Source organism: Aythya ferina (assembly GCF_964211825.1).
Source record: "Aythya ferina genome assembly, chromosome: W".
NCBI lineage: Eukaryota > Metazoa > Chordata > Aves > Anseriformes > Anatidae > Aythya > Aythya ferina.
In genome coordinates, this window is record NC_140313.1 from 3038582 (window position 1) to 3054092 (window position 15511).

General features: G+C 51.2%; 1 long non-coding RNA gene and 1 pseudogene across 2 annotated transcripts in view; one reads left to right on the forward strand and one right to left on the reverse strand.

Moving 5' to 3' along the window:
- Positions 1-15511, reverse strand: part of LOC311426422 — a 566016-nt gene that overhangs the window by 75502 nt on the left and 475003 nt on the right. The window lies entirely within an intron of this gene.
- On the forward strand, positions 123-14873 carry LOC311426537 (very low-density lipoprotein receptor pseudogene; annotated as a pseudogene). Its single transcript has 3 exons — positions 123-277; positions 11419-12546; positions 14867-14873. The product of its transcript is annotated as a very low-density lipoprotein receptor pseudogene (transcript).

Consider the following 15511-nt stretch of genomic DNA (forward strand, 5'->3'; position numbering starts at 1 on the left):
CTGCCCCCCCGCCCTCGTGACGTCAGGGGAGTCCCGCCCACGCTGCCCCGGCGGAGAGGGAGGGGGCGATGGGGAGAGGGGGGAGCGCCCGCCCCGCCGCGCCCCCCCGTTGGGCCGGTACGATGCCCGTCGAGGCGAGACGCCACGCTCATTGGTTCTCCCCCGGGGAGGAGGAGGGGCGTGGAGGGAAGGTGGAGGCGGAGCGCCCCGCCTTCCATCTTCCGCCGCTCATTGGGCGGTTCAAGCCGGCACTGCCCTGTCGGAGCGCTGTCATGGGGTGAAGGGCTTGAGGCGAAGCCCCGCCCCTCGCCGCCGGGCCCGGGTGGCTTTTTATAGCGGTAGGGTGCGGTGGGATCCCCTCGGGAAGCTTCTGGAAGGCGTGACGTCAGTGGGGCGCTGCACGGCGCCCCTCTCCCCTCAGCGGGCGGCAGCTGTGTTGGCGCTGGCGGGGCCACGTTGGGGCTGGGGCGTAGGGTACCTCTGTGTCCCCCCTTCTCGGCTGCTGAATGCCTGTGTGTGGGGACCAAGAGGTGGCTGCTGCTCATGTCATAGAATCATTAGGGTTGGAAAAGATCTCCAAAATCATCTGGTCCAACCATCACAACAATACTAACATCACCCACCAAAACACGTCCACCTCCAAGCACAATGAACCCAATTTTGATCTACAAAGCCTCAGATGCTGAAGTTGAGAGCTGGTGTGAGACACTGAGGCTGTTAGCATGGCATCTGTCATGGTTCAAGTGCTGCGCTTTTGCACCTTAACTGAGGAAGTATTTAAATGGACATTCCGGAATAATTTTTGGGGTGACAACCAGCCCTTCCCCTGGGGGTTCGTCACATCATTGGTCTCTCCGTTCCTGTTTTAGGGCTGGGGTCTCCGGCATGCTCTGCTGTCTCCTGGCAGGATGCCAGTGGCTGCCCAGGATCCTTTCCTCCCATGAGGTGTTTGTGGAGCATCTCTGAACTGGAAGAGTCAGTGTTTTCATTGTGCTCTCTGCACAGCATCTGAGTCATCACGATATTAAACCAGCACTTACTGTTATCTGTTATCTGTCTATCTTGCTGTCTATTTGTTCTGCTATCTGTGTACCCAGAGGGATTGCTGCTCTTGCTACAAAGGGCTCGTGCCACTCATCCAGTGCACTGTCAATGTCCCGGGCTTGCAAACTCTTTCTGTTCCCTTTCCCAGCCTTTCATCAGCAAAGGCATTGGAGGCCCTGGGGCAGAGCTGGCACTGACCGTATCTGTGTCCATGAATGACTGGTTTGGCATGCAGCTGCGTGGGCTGAAACAAGGGCTGAAAGAGCAAGTGCTTTGGCTCAGGAGCCCGCAGTGTGGGGGCTGGATGCAGCCTGTAGGCCACCAAAAACTAGGCAAGGGAAGGGTCAGCAGAGCTCCTGCTTCCCTCCCTGGGTGCTGTGCCCAACAGTGGCTGTCTTAAGCAAAACGGCTCTTCCTCCACAGCCTGTCTGCCAGCACATCCGGCACCCTTTTAAAGAAACGCTAGAAAAGTGCAGGGAAGGGTGACAGGAATAATTAAAGGTATGAAGCAGTTTCCATACAAGGAACAATTACATAAACTAGCTCTCTTCCGTCTGGGGGAAGAGATGACTGAGGGAGGGATGACAGAGAATAATAAAATCATGTGTGGCTGGGGGAATGTGAGCTGGGAATGGCTGCTTAAGCTTTCTTCCCTTAAAGGGCTTGCAGGTGTCATGTGCTGAAATAGGCAGTGGCACCTCAGGGCATGAACATGCTTCTTGGTGCAATTTGGGATTAACATTTTGGAGCTGCTGGCCTTGGGGGAGTGGATGCTGGGAAGGTGTGAAAAGCTTGTCTGGGATCAAAAAGTGATTAAGCAAATTCCTGAAGAGAAAATCCACTGTGGACTGGCAAGCACAGTGATGATGCTTCTGGCTCAGGAAATCCCCAGACTCTGGGCAGCTGGAGTGGGGGAGCATGTTTCAGGGATATTGTGCTCACCTCAGTCTTCAGCTCTTCCCAAGGCATTGGCTCTTGGTATTCATGACTGGGAGGCAGGGGACTGTGTAGGGCTGCTTTTCTGTTAAAACACATATTACATCATTACTTGGTGTTTGAAGGTCAGAGCAGCAGATGAGGCCACTGAGCTCTGCTAACTCCTGACCCACATTGTGACTGCCAAGTCCCCAGCTGCTGTCATACTGCTGTGAAGGAGACCTCTCCCCTGGCCCCACCATAGCCCCCTTGAGCTGGAGGTGTTTGTGGGGCACAGCTCAGCCTGCCCAGGGCACAGGGATCCCAGCATGGTTCAGCAGGTGGGCAGGAGCAAGGTGCTTGCCATTGCCATGACCCCAGTCCTGCTCGGGCTCCCCCGCTCCACGCAGCACAGGGAAGTCTCCGTCTGGGTGAGCTCCAGAGATGCATCTGAGGATACCGGGCTTGGCAGCAGCATCAGGGTTTGTACTCTGTTCTCTGCAGCGAGAGCAGCGCCCACGTATTCGGTGCTGTCTCTTCTTCCTGCCTGCTCCCATCCTTGGAGATGCTGCCCTCCTTTTCTAGCACCCTGTGCTGCAGGATGAAGAAAGGGCTGCAAGAAAAATCCATACCCGAATAATAATAATAATAACAATTATTATTATTATTATTATTATTAACATTAACATATTACTGCCCCCTTTCTCACTTTCTGGTGTCCTTGCTGTGGTCTGAGGTGGTTGCATCTCCAAGGTGGCGCTGGTGGGGCTCAGCCTTCCAGGTCGGGCTTGGGGGCAGCTCCTGCCTGCAAACTGACCATGGTCCTGAGGGCATGGGGACCTTGTTCCTCTGGACTCAGCCAGCCCCCTGCCTATCCCCAGAGGAAGCCACCCAGCAGGGGTGGCTCTGCCAGCCCCTGTAACCCCAGCTGTGTCAGGAGTCTCAGCATGAGGCAGGCTTGTGCCTGCTTGGCTCTGAGCACTGGGGCAATTCATGTAGCAAGGGTCCCCAGGAGGTCTGTAGCCCAAACCCCTGCTCAAAGCCTTGGGATCAGAGAGGATTGCTCAGGGCTTTATCCAGCCTGGTCTTGAAAACCTCTGAGGATGGTGACAGTGCTAGAAGATCCTGTTCCAGCAGCCTCTCCCATGTCCTTGTGGCACTGCATCTCATCAGAGCCTCCCCAGTCTCCTGAGGGCACACAGGAGGAAGGGGCTGAAAGCCGCTATTAGTGCTAATGATGATGTTTAATCTGTCCTCGTGCATCAGTGCTGAGGATGCCGGCCGCTGCCTCCCCCTGCCAGCACTGCCGGTGGTGGAGCCGGCCGCTCCACGCTGTGCACCCACGGGGGTGGCATAATGAGCCGTGTCCTCGGCTCAACCTGCTGCTTCCTCTCCCGGCAGTGTCTGTGCTGCCAGATGGGTTATTTTATTTTATTTTATTTTATTTTATTTTATTTTATTTTATTTTATTTTATTTTATTTTATTTTATTTTATTTTATTTTATTTTATTTTGTTTTATTTTATTTTATTTTACTTTATTTTATTTTTTCATTTCATTTCATTTTTCCCCCTTCCTGCCTCTATTCTCGAGTGGTTCCCAGCTGGTGCTGGCATCTGGCCCCTGCCAGACCTCTCTTCCCTGGCTGACTGCAGCAAGCCCCCCATGGTGAGCCCCTCAGGCTCCCATGTCAGACACGTGGAGAAGATGCAAGTGGCTCTGCATGGGAGGACTTAGTGCCCACACCTGTGCCCAGACTCTGGTGGAGCAGCCAAAACCAGAGGGCAGAGCACATGGGAGTGGGATGGGAGGGCAACAAGGGTAATGCTGCAGTGTTTTTGGGGGACCCCTAGCAGGGAGGCCAGCCTTACTGAGGAGCCAGAATGGCATTGTACACCCCTGAAGACCCATCTGCACATGGGAAGCATGTGCTGATATTTGGCTTGTTTCCATTTCACCTGCCAGCTTTTGATTTGGTGCTTGCTCTGCTTTCCTCAGCAGAAGAGTGCTGTGGCATCTGGTGTTTTCTCCTGCGGATGGTTCCAAGTTAGTTTGTAACCACGGATGTTCCCAGCAGGGATGGGTTATGGCTGGAGGTGGTTAGTGTCAGAGCTAGACAAACTCTCTGCATCTATTGGGAGTGTGTCCCTCTCATGCTCTTCCTCTTGTGGATCTGTGGATCTAATCAGTAATTTCCAAAAGGAGCTGATTGTGCCAAGATCCTATTAGTTCATCAGGGCACAAAGTGGTGCCCAGTTGACTGCTGTAGGAAGCTTAATACCTCCGTGGTGTTACCAAAGTGTTACCTCTTAAAAAAAAAATGACCTGGGGGTTGGCTGCCAATGGCAGTTTTCTGAAAGAACAGGTTGGCTTGCTCTTGTCTTCATTGCTTCCCAAACCACCTTCCCTGTGACTGCCCCAGCCCGATGGCAGGTGGCTGCTCAGAGATCATTGTGGGATGCAGGTGATGTGCTGGGGACAGAGACTCAGCAGTCCTTGGAGTTTTCAGGGTGCCTTTGGAGCTTTCTGCTTAATCTGGTCTCCCTGAGTGATCACCACCATGGTATCTGGGCATGTTCTCCCTGTCCTTCCTGACAGATGCCTCTAGCTCTAGCGGGTGCTTGGCACATGGGTTTTTGCTGGATGTGTTGCCTGCTCCTCAGGGAAAAGGACTTGGATCTTGCCTAGGCTGCCTCAAAGGCATCCAACAACCTGCTGTGTGGAGGCTTTACAGATCCGTACAGCTGTGGGGCCACATCTGGAGCATGGGGGGGGTTAATTCCCAAAGCCATGTCCGTTACTCAAGGTGGTGGGCTGGGAGGATGCAGCTAAAGGCACCCCAATAAAGCTGCCCATGGTTGTCTCTGGCTGGACATTGCCTGCCTGGCTGCGGGGTTCCTGAGTGCAGTGCCTGTGCTGAGCTGGGGACAAGGCAAAGCCCAGCAGCCTGCAGTGGGTTAAGGTTAAAGAGGGCCTTGGCAAACACCGCTCTTCAATTTGTTGAAAGACAGAAAGCAAAGAATCCAAAGTTACAGCATGGTATGGTCGGGGAGCAAACAAACAGCAGCATCTCTGCCTGACAAAGGGCTGGGAAAATTAATGCTGGAGCAATACCAGCCTCAGGCTAATTCCCCCTGTGCCTCAGCCTTCAATAAGGGAAGCGGCACTGAATGCACAGCCCAAAGCAGGGGGGAAGAGTGGGAGGGAGGTGGGGAGGAGAAATTGTTGCTGCTGAAGGGGAACAAAAACTCATTCAGTGTGCCCAAAGCAGGTTGGCTGCACTGCCCGTGGCCCTGGGGAGCTGCTGCATGCTGGGACAATTGCAGGTCTACTCCTCAGAAAAGTGCCGTCCTTCAAACAGCACGCAACCCCTGGCAGTGCTGCATGACCAGGGAACAACATGTGCTCAGCCCGCGCTGGCATAGGGGGAAAGTGATCTGGAAGAATGTAAATCCTCAGGGCTGGTCTCAAATTCTAGATAAGCTCAAGAAAAATGAGGGTGATAAATTGGAAGGAAATGCACCCAGAGGGTATAGGTTGCAGGCTTTGGGTACTTTTGCTCCCTCCAGGTGCACCCCTCAGTGCCTATGGTGCCAGGTGCTGCATGCCATGCTGGCGCTGCACTGTGGTGCTGGGTGCTGCTGGGAGCCTGCTGGTGAGGGGGTGGGTGGTGGAGATGGGATGTTTTCTTGGGCACTTCCCCAGGCTTAAGGAAAAAAAAAAAAAAAAGAAGAAAAAAAAAAAAAAAAAAAAAAGGAAGTTATTCTAGGAAAAGAAATGAGCTGAACGTGCTCCCTCTCCTCATGCAGTGCGGTGGCTTGTCCCACTCCCAGATGGAGTTACGTAAGGACGCAGGCAGAGTGGGGTCACACCAGGGGGCAGGCAGGGTTCAGACAAGGAGCAGGCATCTCTCTGCCCCAAATGTGTGCCTTGGGCGTGCTGAACCCAGTTCAGGGCTGTGCCCCACGTGTTCACATATGTGCACATGTTGCACTTGCCCCGGGTTGTGTGAAAGAGCATGCCATGAGCCAGCACATCCCAAAGGAGTGTAATAAATGACTGAGTCCCGAATAGGATTGCAATTAAAGTTTACAAATTATTAAACGAATAGAGGCAAGCAAACAGCGCTGGGTGCACTGGGAGTCTCCACTCCACCAAGATGCACACAAGTTACATCAGGCGGCTGTTTTTTATGCTCCCAGGCTGATACATAATCATCACTACTTCTAGAAAAGGCAGGGTTATTATAATTAGTTTCCCGGGACCTGAACCATCCCACGGACGCATGCATATCGGTCTCCAGTGGTCCCTCTGGGGGGTCGCTCGTACTGAAGGCTTGTAGTCTTCCTCCCAGGCTTTGTCCTTTGGTCGTTCTTCAGCTTCCCCTTTCTCCTTATTTGGTCATCTCTTAGCCGGATATCAGAGACTTGCGCAGCGTCACATGCAAAAGTCATCAGTTTTTGGAAACTCCTTTGTTCTTTTATCCCCTAGACCTGAGTCTCAAGGTTTACCCTTCAAACCCTCTATTGACACAAATTGCTGGACCATTCCTTTGCAAGATACAAGAACTATATACATTAACCACTCTGTTTCTCTTAGACTTGTGATTATATAAGGGTATGTAAGACAGAAGGTCACATTTCATCATGCGGCCCTAGCATTGTTCCATATTGACACAAATCAGATGAACACATTTCACAGGAGTGTGCTTGCTAATGCGATAACCTTAGGCCAGACCTTCCAGCTTAGACATGGAGTTTTCAGGTTTTAGGTCACAGTACCTTGTGGGGATGTCCTGGCAGGACAGGGTCTGAGCATGCTCTGCTCTGGATCCCTCCAGGAGGAAAAGCACAGCTTGTGCCACATGTGTGTATATGCACACATCACATGCCCCATGGCATTCACACATTGCACATCATGCACATACATATGCCATGCATGTGCCACATGCCATGCATGTGCCTTGCCAACATGCCACACGTGCTACATGTGCCCGGTCACATTTACATGCCATACCGGCACACATTGCACAAGTCACATGCATGTCACAGTGTGAGACCCCAGGAGCCCTGGGACACCTGTCTGCAGTGGTGACAGGAGAGACAGCCTCTGCTCTTTTTGGGATGGCAACAGCGAGTGTCACCCCATTGCAGGGGGTGACCCTGGGGGAGTCCAATGGCATGAGGAAGAGGATGGCCGTGTGCTTTGTGAGCCCCTTGCTCAGGGAAGGAAAGCCCTGTGTCACCGTGGCAGGAGATGGGGGTCAGCTTTCCTGGGGACATGCTCATATGCTCATGCTTGGAGGGTCTCCTCTGACCACAGGGTGAGGGTTTGCTCGCCATGCGTGCTAAGGGGGCATCTCCCTGCTGCGGGTATTTGGGACCAAAACACGGCAGGAGACCTCCATCCCTTGGGAAGCACAGGTGTGAGCGTTCAGCCACATCGCAAAGGGGTGGTGGGTGAAATTTGCTCCATCCCCAAATCCCCCTGCCCTGGGATGGGTCTGCAGGGCCACATGCAAGCACAGGCGTGTGCGTGTGCAAACCCCGTTGTGTTTAGGAGCTGGGTGCCGCAGGCAGTGGCTGCAGGGAAGTTTCCTGGGGGGTGAGCGCGTCTGGCACAGATGACTGCCTGTGCCTGTGCTGCCTGCACCGGCTTGGCTTCCGGGGAGGCCGCATGAATGAGGCAAGTTGCTATTTCAGTGCTGCCTCTAGCGAGGCTTCTCCTTTAGAGGCAGGCGTGTGTGGGCGCCTGCCTGCGTATATGCATGGGCTTGTGCCTGCGTGCAGGGGTGGGTGGCAAGGGGGCTTTGGGAGAGGTTTTGCCACGTCAGGGAATTCATGCCGGGGGCTGGTGTACCCCTGCTGGCCCTGCTGCCTCTCCTGCCTGGCACCACATTGTATAACCGTGCTGCTCCCCATGCCGAGTCTCCAGCCATGTGGAGGGGATGGTCTGGCTGCAGACCCTACCTGCAGCCCAGTGATATCCTTCTGGTGTCTCCCTTGCTCTGGTGGATGGAGGGGTTTGCAGCCAGAAAAAGCCTTTGGCAGCCCAAAAATACTAATTAAAAACATTTGTCTGCTTTCCTTGTTCTCTCATGTACAATCCTCAAAGTGTTTGCTCAGGGAGGTGTAGGGGATGAATTTGGGGCCCTGACACCACCTGACTTCTGAAACCTCTTGGGGGTGCTGGAGGAAGGACAGAACTGGGTGATGGGGGAGCACTATGTGGGGGCTGTGCTGCGCTGTCTCACTGCACCCCATCAACTGGGTTTGCATTTCCAGGCTTGATCCTGCCCAGCTGCTAAACAGGGGGTGCATGCCCCAGAGCCCCCTCAGCACTGCATTTCCAGAGCCCCCCACCTGCTATCAGTCCCCATGATCCCCCGACATCATGTGCCGCCGCAGCTCCCTGCCAAGATGCCAGGACTTGCCAGATCCGTGCTGAGACCCCACAACTGATCTCATGCAATGCCAGGCAATAGGGAGCAAAGGAGGTGGCGCCTACAGCAGCTGTCCCCCGTTGGAGGTCCCTGGGTGCACAGAGCGGCCTGGAAGCAGAAGCCAACCAAGGTGAGAGGGATCCTCTGGCATTTTGTCTCTCCTCCAGCACCCACGTTGCCATGCCGGTACCGCTGTTGCCATGCCGGTACTGCTGTTTCCAGGCTACGCCGAGGCTGTCAGAAGAGGATGTCAAGATGCTTTGAGAATGAGGAGACTGGAGATGAAGCCAAGGTGATGCCCTGGTCTCTGAGTCCCCCCTTGCTGCCAGCCCAGGGACCTGCCAGACATGGCACACCACCCGCGCTGGGCCAGAGGGGACCCAGAGGTGATGGAGGTGTCGCTGGTCCTGGGAGCTGGGGTGATGCTTGGCAGTCCCCAGGCTGGGTTCTGGCCAGCCGCTGGCCTTGTGGCACTTCCCCAGCATTGCTCAATTCTTCTCCATAGCAGGGTTAGGGTGCTGAAGAGATGGATGGCCTGACAGCAGCCTGGTTCATTTGCAGCAGTGTTTTATTAACTGGAATTATAAAGTCATCAGATAAAGAAGCCAAGATTATTTGACATTGTTGTTGAACACACAGGCATGAAATCATGCTGGCAGGCACTGAGTTATATCCCCTTCCTTAATTTCCTTTCCTGGACCATGGTCCTGTTCTTGTAGCCTGTAGATTATCAACCAACGGAGCCCATACCCAACCTCATCTGCCCTCCCTGACCATCTTATGCTCTTTTTAACTCTGCCACTCATCTGCACCATTAAAAGGAGCCGGAGATCTTGTTAACTCCTTGAGGTACTTCTGGCTGCAAGTCATTGGGGTTTTGGGGTTAGAAATGATTCTCCCCTTGTAAGCATCCTCCTGGGCTGAAGGGCATGTGTGTGCCTCGGCTACATTCCCTGTGCACAAGAGAGATGCCACAAAGCTGGGTCGTTTTTCCTCTTTCCTCTCCCCACTGATAAAAATTCACCTCATATGTGTGATAAATTAGTAGGGGTTTGTTCATTGTCCTTGAGAATTTAAAGAATCTACTGAGGAGATAAGGTTTCATAACTCACGGCATTGTAACATGGGGACAAAGCAAGACATCCTGTTTTGCCCCCACCTGAACACAAGCACAACGCATGATCACCGGAGGAAGAATAACGACCCCCAACAGCAGACTGCGCAGTCTCAGGACAGGTCTCGACAAGTCGACAAGTGGACAGGTCTCGACAAGTCGACAAGTGGACAGGTCTCGACAAGTCGACAGGTCTCGACAGGTCTCGATAAGTCTCGACAAGCTGGAACTTCAATGCTATAAAACAGCGACACTGGAAAGGGGAAGTTGCGTGCCGTGGTGGAGTGGAGACTCCCCAGCCGCCCAGCGCTGTTTTGCTTGTGTCTGCGTACTTGATTAATAAAATAATTTCAATAGACCAGTGTTGAGGGATTTCTTGAAACAGCAAAAATCCCATGGCTTGCTGTAGCTGAGCAAACCAAGCTACCAGGGCAACTATGAGAAGTTCCCATGACAGTGTTCCCACATCGCCCAATTGAGGAATTCAGAAAAATATTGTTACCAGTAGCTGGCTTCAAGGACAAGGTCTATGTGACTGCTAATCACAAGGGGTTGTTTTCTTGCAGGTGGGGTTGTTTTCTTGTAGTTGTTTGTCTGAGTGCTTTTGACCAATAATCTTGTGTGAAACACTGTCCGCCCCTGTTAAGTTCTCTATAAAAGTTAGGCTATTCGGGCAATAAAATGGAGAAGCATGATCTGACTCTACTGGTGTCTGTCGTGCTTTCGGCCGTGCTTCCTGCAACATATGGCGCCCGAACAGGCTGAGACCCGAACAGGCTGAGGCCGGGACATCGGAGCGGCGCCGGGACACCGGAGCAGTGCCGAGACACCGGAGCGGCGCCAGGACATCGGAGCGGCGCCGTGAGATCCGAGGCACATGGCAAGCCGACCACCGCACAGAGAGAAGCATTGAAACACCCTACTAACCGACCTGGGCAACGGCCTCGGGGTGAGAAACGGGACACGGAATCGAGGGGGGACGCGGGAAACGGAATCGCAGTGGGACGCGGAATCGCGGTGGGATGCGGAAAAAGGAATCGCAGTGGGACGTGGAATCGCGGAGAGACACGGAAAAAGGAATCGCAGTGAGACACGGAATCGCGGAGAGACACGGAAAAGGGAATCGCGGAGAGACGCGGAATCGCGGAGAGACGCGGAAAAAGGAATCGCGGAGAGACGCGGAATCGCGGAGAGACGCGGAATCGCGGGGGGACGCGGGAAATTTGAAGTAATCGCATGAAATTGAAGTAATCGCGGTGCGATATGGGACATCCGAGATCGAGTTGCTACGGGAGACCAGAGGCGTCAGTGGACAACGGCAGCCGACCCTCACCGTGTGGCGAGTTGGCACAGAGCAGAGGGACGGACATCAGGACCCTGCAGCCTGTCTGACATGACCATGGAGGCAGCGGCGGCAGCGGCAGCAGCGGCTGTGCTGCTTCTCTCTGGCATTCTTTTTATAAGAAGTTTATCTTGCAATGCAAAAAAGACTATTCGTCCCCAGATCGGTGTTATAACTATGTTTCTGGATAAGATTCCGTGGGGTTGCCACATTCTACAGATTACTAGTGACAATTTAGCTCTATTGCGGGGCAGGAGTGCAGAGACGCAGATTACACTGCCAAATGACCACCGGCAGGCTCGTTCACAAACAGCTTCTAGGGTTGCAGCTGGCACGGCCTGCAGCCGTATAGGAGACGTTACACTCTCTTTCCTAACTAGTAATCATGTGTCTCATCCATTTGTGGTGAATGGTCAGTGGCAAAAAGAAAAGAGGGAGAGTAAGGGGCGACAAAGACAGAAACGGTACCAGGAGGATGCCACTGACACTAACAGCATGGGTAATAGGAGTAGTATAAGTGACACAGGTGCGGGGCACTCTGCCTGCTGCTCGCCCTCGCCAGCCTGTGCACTGCTGCCGACGGTGCTAGAGCAAAATGTGAAGACTGCTCAGATGGCAGTGATGAGAGTGCTTGTGTGAAGAAGACGTGTGCTGAATCTGACTTTGTGTGCAACAGTGGTCAGTGTGTGCCAAACAGATGGCCGTGTGATGGGGATCCGGACTGTGAAAATGGGTCTGATGAGAGTGCTGAGCTGTGTCATATGAGAACATGCCAGGTAAATGAAATCAGCTGTGGTCCTCAGTCAACCCAGTGTATCCCAGTGTCCTGGAAATGTGATGGTGAAAAGGACTGTGACAGTGGAGAAGATGAAGAGAATTGTGGCATTGTGACTTGTAGTGCAGCAGAATTCACATGCAGTAGTGGGCAATGTATTTCCAAAAGCTTTGTCTGCAATGTTCAAGATGACTGCAGTGATGGTAGCGATGAGCTGGAGTGTGCACCTCCTACCTGTGGTGTTCATGAGTTTCAGTGCAAGAGTTCTACCTGCATCCCTATCAGCTGGGTGTGTGATGATGATGCTGACTGCTCCGACCACTCGGATGAATCTTTGGAGCAGTGTGGCCGCCAGCCTGCACCTCCAGTGAAGTGTTCTACGAGTGAGGTGCAGTGCGGCTCAGGTGAATGTATCCACAAGAAGTGGTGATGTGATGGAGATCCTGATTGCAAGGATGGAAGAGATGAAATTAACTGCCCTTCTCGGACCTGCAGGCCAGACCAGTTCAGATGTGAAGATGGGAACTGTGTCCATGGGAGTAGGCAGTGCAGTGGTGTGAGAGACTGTCTGGATAGCACTGATGAAGCAAACTGTAACAATGTTGTTCAGTGCTCTGGACCTGGCAAATTCAAGTGCAGAAGTGGAGAATGCATAGATATCAATAAAGTGTGTAACCAGCAGAGAGACTGCAAGGACTGGGGTGATGAGCCCCTGGAGGAATGCATCATAAATGAATGTGACTGTCCAGCTGGGTTTGAGTTTGTAGACAAGAGAAACTGTGGAGACATTGATGAATGTCAAAACCCTGGTATCTGTAGTCAAATCTGTATCAACCTGAAAGGTGGCTACGAATGTGAATGTAGCCGTGGATATCAGATGATTCCTGCTACAGGAACCTGGAAAAGGCCATACCGGTACAAAAACACAAATAACACCTGTGATTACAATGACGCTGCTAAGCAGGGTTTAGGGGTTTATGGCACGGAGACAAGGGGTAACAACTACAGTGTTTGGAACAATTGTACAGCTTTGGCCTTACCTCCTGAAGTGCTTCTGATTTGTGGGGATGGGGCCTGGCAAGGTATCCCTGCAAATGCTATCAGATGTCCATGTTACTTAGATAAACTCATTGTATTTGCTCCTAGCTTGTTACAGTTGCGTGAGATCACCAGACAAAAATGGGCATTGCTTGCATTGGATTGCAATGATAATGTTGAATTGTGTGGGGTTGCAGCTAGAGCGGCATTAGCAATTTCAGTGCCTGGAGTGGCATCTGCGGCCGCATGTAACAACTTAGAAAAATTGGTATGCTGGGCCGAGAGGCAAGCCTATGCCACGACAGAGATACTTGAGGAGATGTTACCAGATCAAAATAGTCTGCGACATCTGCTTTTACAGGATCAAGCTGCTATTGACATCTTGCTTTTGGCCCAAAGGAATGGGTGTGAGGACTTTAAGGGAATGTACTGTTTAAACCTTTCTGATCATAATGAGTCAATTCACAAATCCATTACTTTCCTGAAAGAGCACATGAGAAAGATTCAATATGGTATCAATCCTTTCAATCAATGGTTCACTGACTTGTTTGAAACAAGGTATAGATGATTGCTGGGTTTAGTCACAAGGGGATTAAGGATTTGGTTTATGGTGGTGGTAATCATCCTTGTGTGTTGTAAGTATAGCTAAAGAGTTACTTGTAAAACTGCTGTGTTGGGCTTGGTTTGCTCAAAAGAAGAAGGGGGAATTGTTGAGGGATTTCTTGAAACAGCAAAAATCCCATGGCTTGCTGTAGCTGAGCAAACCAAGCTACCAGGGCAACTATGAGAAGTTCCCATGACAGTGTTCCCACATCGCCCAATTGAGGAATTCAGAAAAATATTGTTACCAGTAGCTGGCTTCAAGGACAAGGTCTATGTGACTGCTAATCACAAGGGGTTGTTTTCTTGCAGGTGGGGTTGTTTTCTTGTAGTTGTTTGTCTGAGTGCTTTTGACCAATAATCTTGTGTGAAATACTGTCCACCCCTGTTAAGTTCTCTATAAAAGTTAGGCTATTCGGGCAATAAATGGAGCATGATCTGACTCTACTGGTGTCTGTCGTGCTTTCGGCTGTGCTTCCTGCAACAGACCAGTAAATTGTGTGGTCTAACTTATAACAATTTGGTGCCGTGACTCGGATGAAGGCAATCTGATTGAAAGACCTTCGGAGGGGGCGCCCCGCTGATTTCAGCGGCCTTCGCTAGGACTATTTTCATTCAAATCCTTCACCGATGAACCCAAAATTAGACACAAGCAAATAAAACCGGTAAACCCCAGGCAACCTTTGTGCACGAAGCCTGAACGAAGACCCACGGGGTGGGTAAGTATAGGCCGGTGTTCTGTTCGGTTGGGGTTGGGTATCCCGGAACACAACAAACGAGACGTCCAATTGCGGACGAAGCGAGTGTGGACCCCTCGGTAGTGCGGTTCCCACATCCCGTGAGGGACTGGGCCACGAAAAGGGGGAAGCGATCCATGCGTGTGTGTGTGAAGGTGTTCCGGAAGATGGGACAGAAGAAGAGTAAGCCTTCTGGTCCCATGGGTGGGGTGACATCTGATGTTAGGTTACCCCAGGATTAATGATTAAAAATTGGGAGGATTCCCCTTTTAGGCGGGGAAGGAATAAAGTAAAAATGATACATTATTGTGTTGAAGTTTGGGGTGGTAAACAGATTCGAGGAGACCACCTTTACTGACCTGTATTTGGGTCTTTTGAAGATTGGGTTTGTCAGGTCTAAATATTTATGTAAACTCAAAGGAACCCTTTAGCCTGGAAGAAAGTGAGTATGCGCACCTCTGGATAAATTCAGATACGAGGACACATCTATATCCTCTAAAAGAAAAAGGAGGGCGGGATAAAAAGAGAAAGGACTTAGAAGTCCCGACACCGCCCCCGCCCTATATTCCACCGCCTGCACCAACGGCTCCCGTCCTTAATGGACTCCCCGAATCAGCTAATCCAGGAGAATCGGAATCGGATCATGAAACACAGGGGCCGGTAACCAGAAGCAGGGCAAGAAATCAGAAATCTGCTTTAAGGGAGGGATTATATCCCCTACGAGAAGTAGCGATGGGGGGACCCCAGCCAGGAATGGAATATGTGGCCATCCCCATTAACTCTGGGGATGTCCGAGATTTTAAGAAAAGGACAGGAGGAGGGTAAGCGAGCTTTAATGGTTTCTGGCATAATGTTTGCAGCTGCTGAAGAATAATTCTAACTGGAATAATAACTGTACATTGTATATTGTATATATAAAAGCCCGGGCATTTTTTGTTAAAGTATTCTTTTATACATATGTTAATATGTAAATATGTAAATATAAGAACTGCCATTGAGGTGTATGTCTAAGGGAACAAAATTTGCCCAGGCATATTATCGGCTCATCAGGTTTAAATGTCCTCAGTGTAATTGTCAACAGGCAGTTAATTTACAGTGGTCTGATTTTACTTGTGTATCTATATATTGTGAATTTTGGAGGGATTGGGATTGACTAGTAAAGAGCTTCTAGGAAAACAGTGGAATATTAACCACTGTAGATTACAATAGGAAAAGTTCAAAGCAAAGAAACCCCGAGGAAAAGCCCCCTAGGATGTATACTAACACATTGGAGGGATATAGTGGGGTGAGAGGGTACAGAAAGTAAAGAACTCTTATCAAATATTGTAATCAATGGTGGCCACTTTATAAACTAGAGGATGGAGCAGAGTGGCCCCTAAATGGAACTATTAATTATAACACCATATTACAGTCAATGTTGTTTTTGTGGAAAGAAGGAAAATGGGATGAAATATGGTATATTGATTGATATGTTGTTTCAGTATCTTGGAGGGAAAAGGTATGGA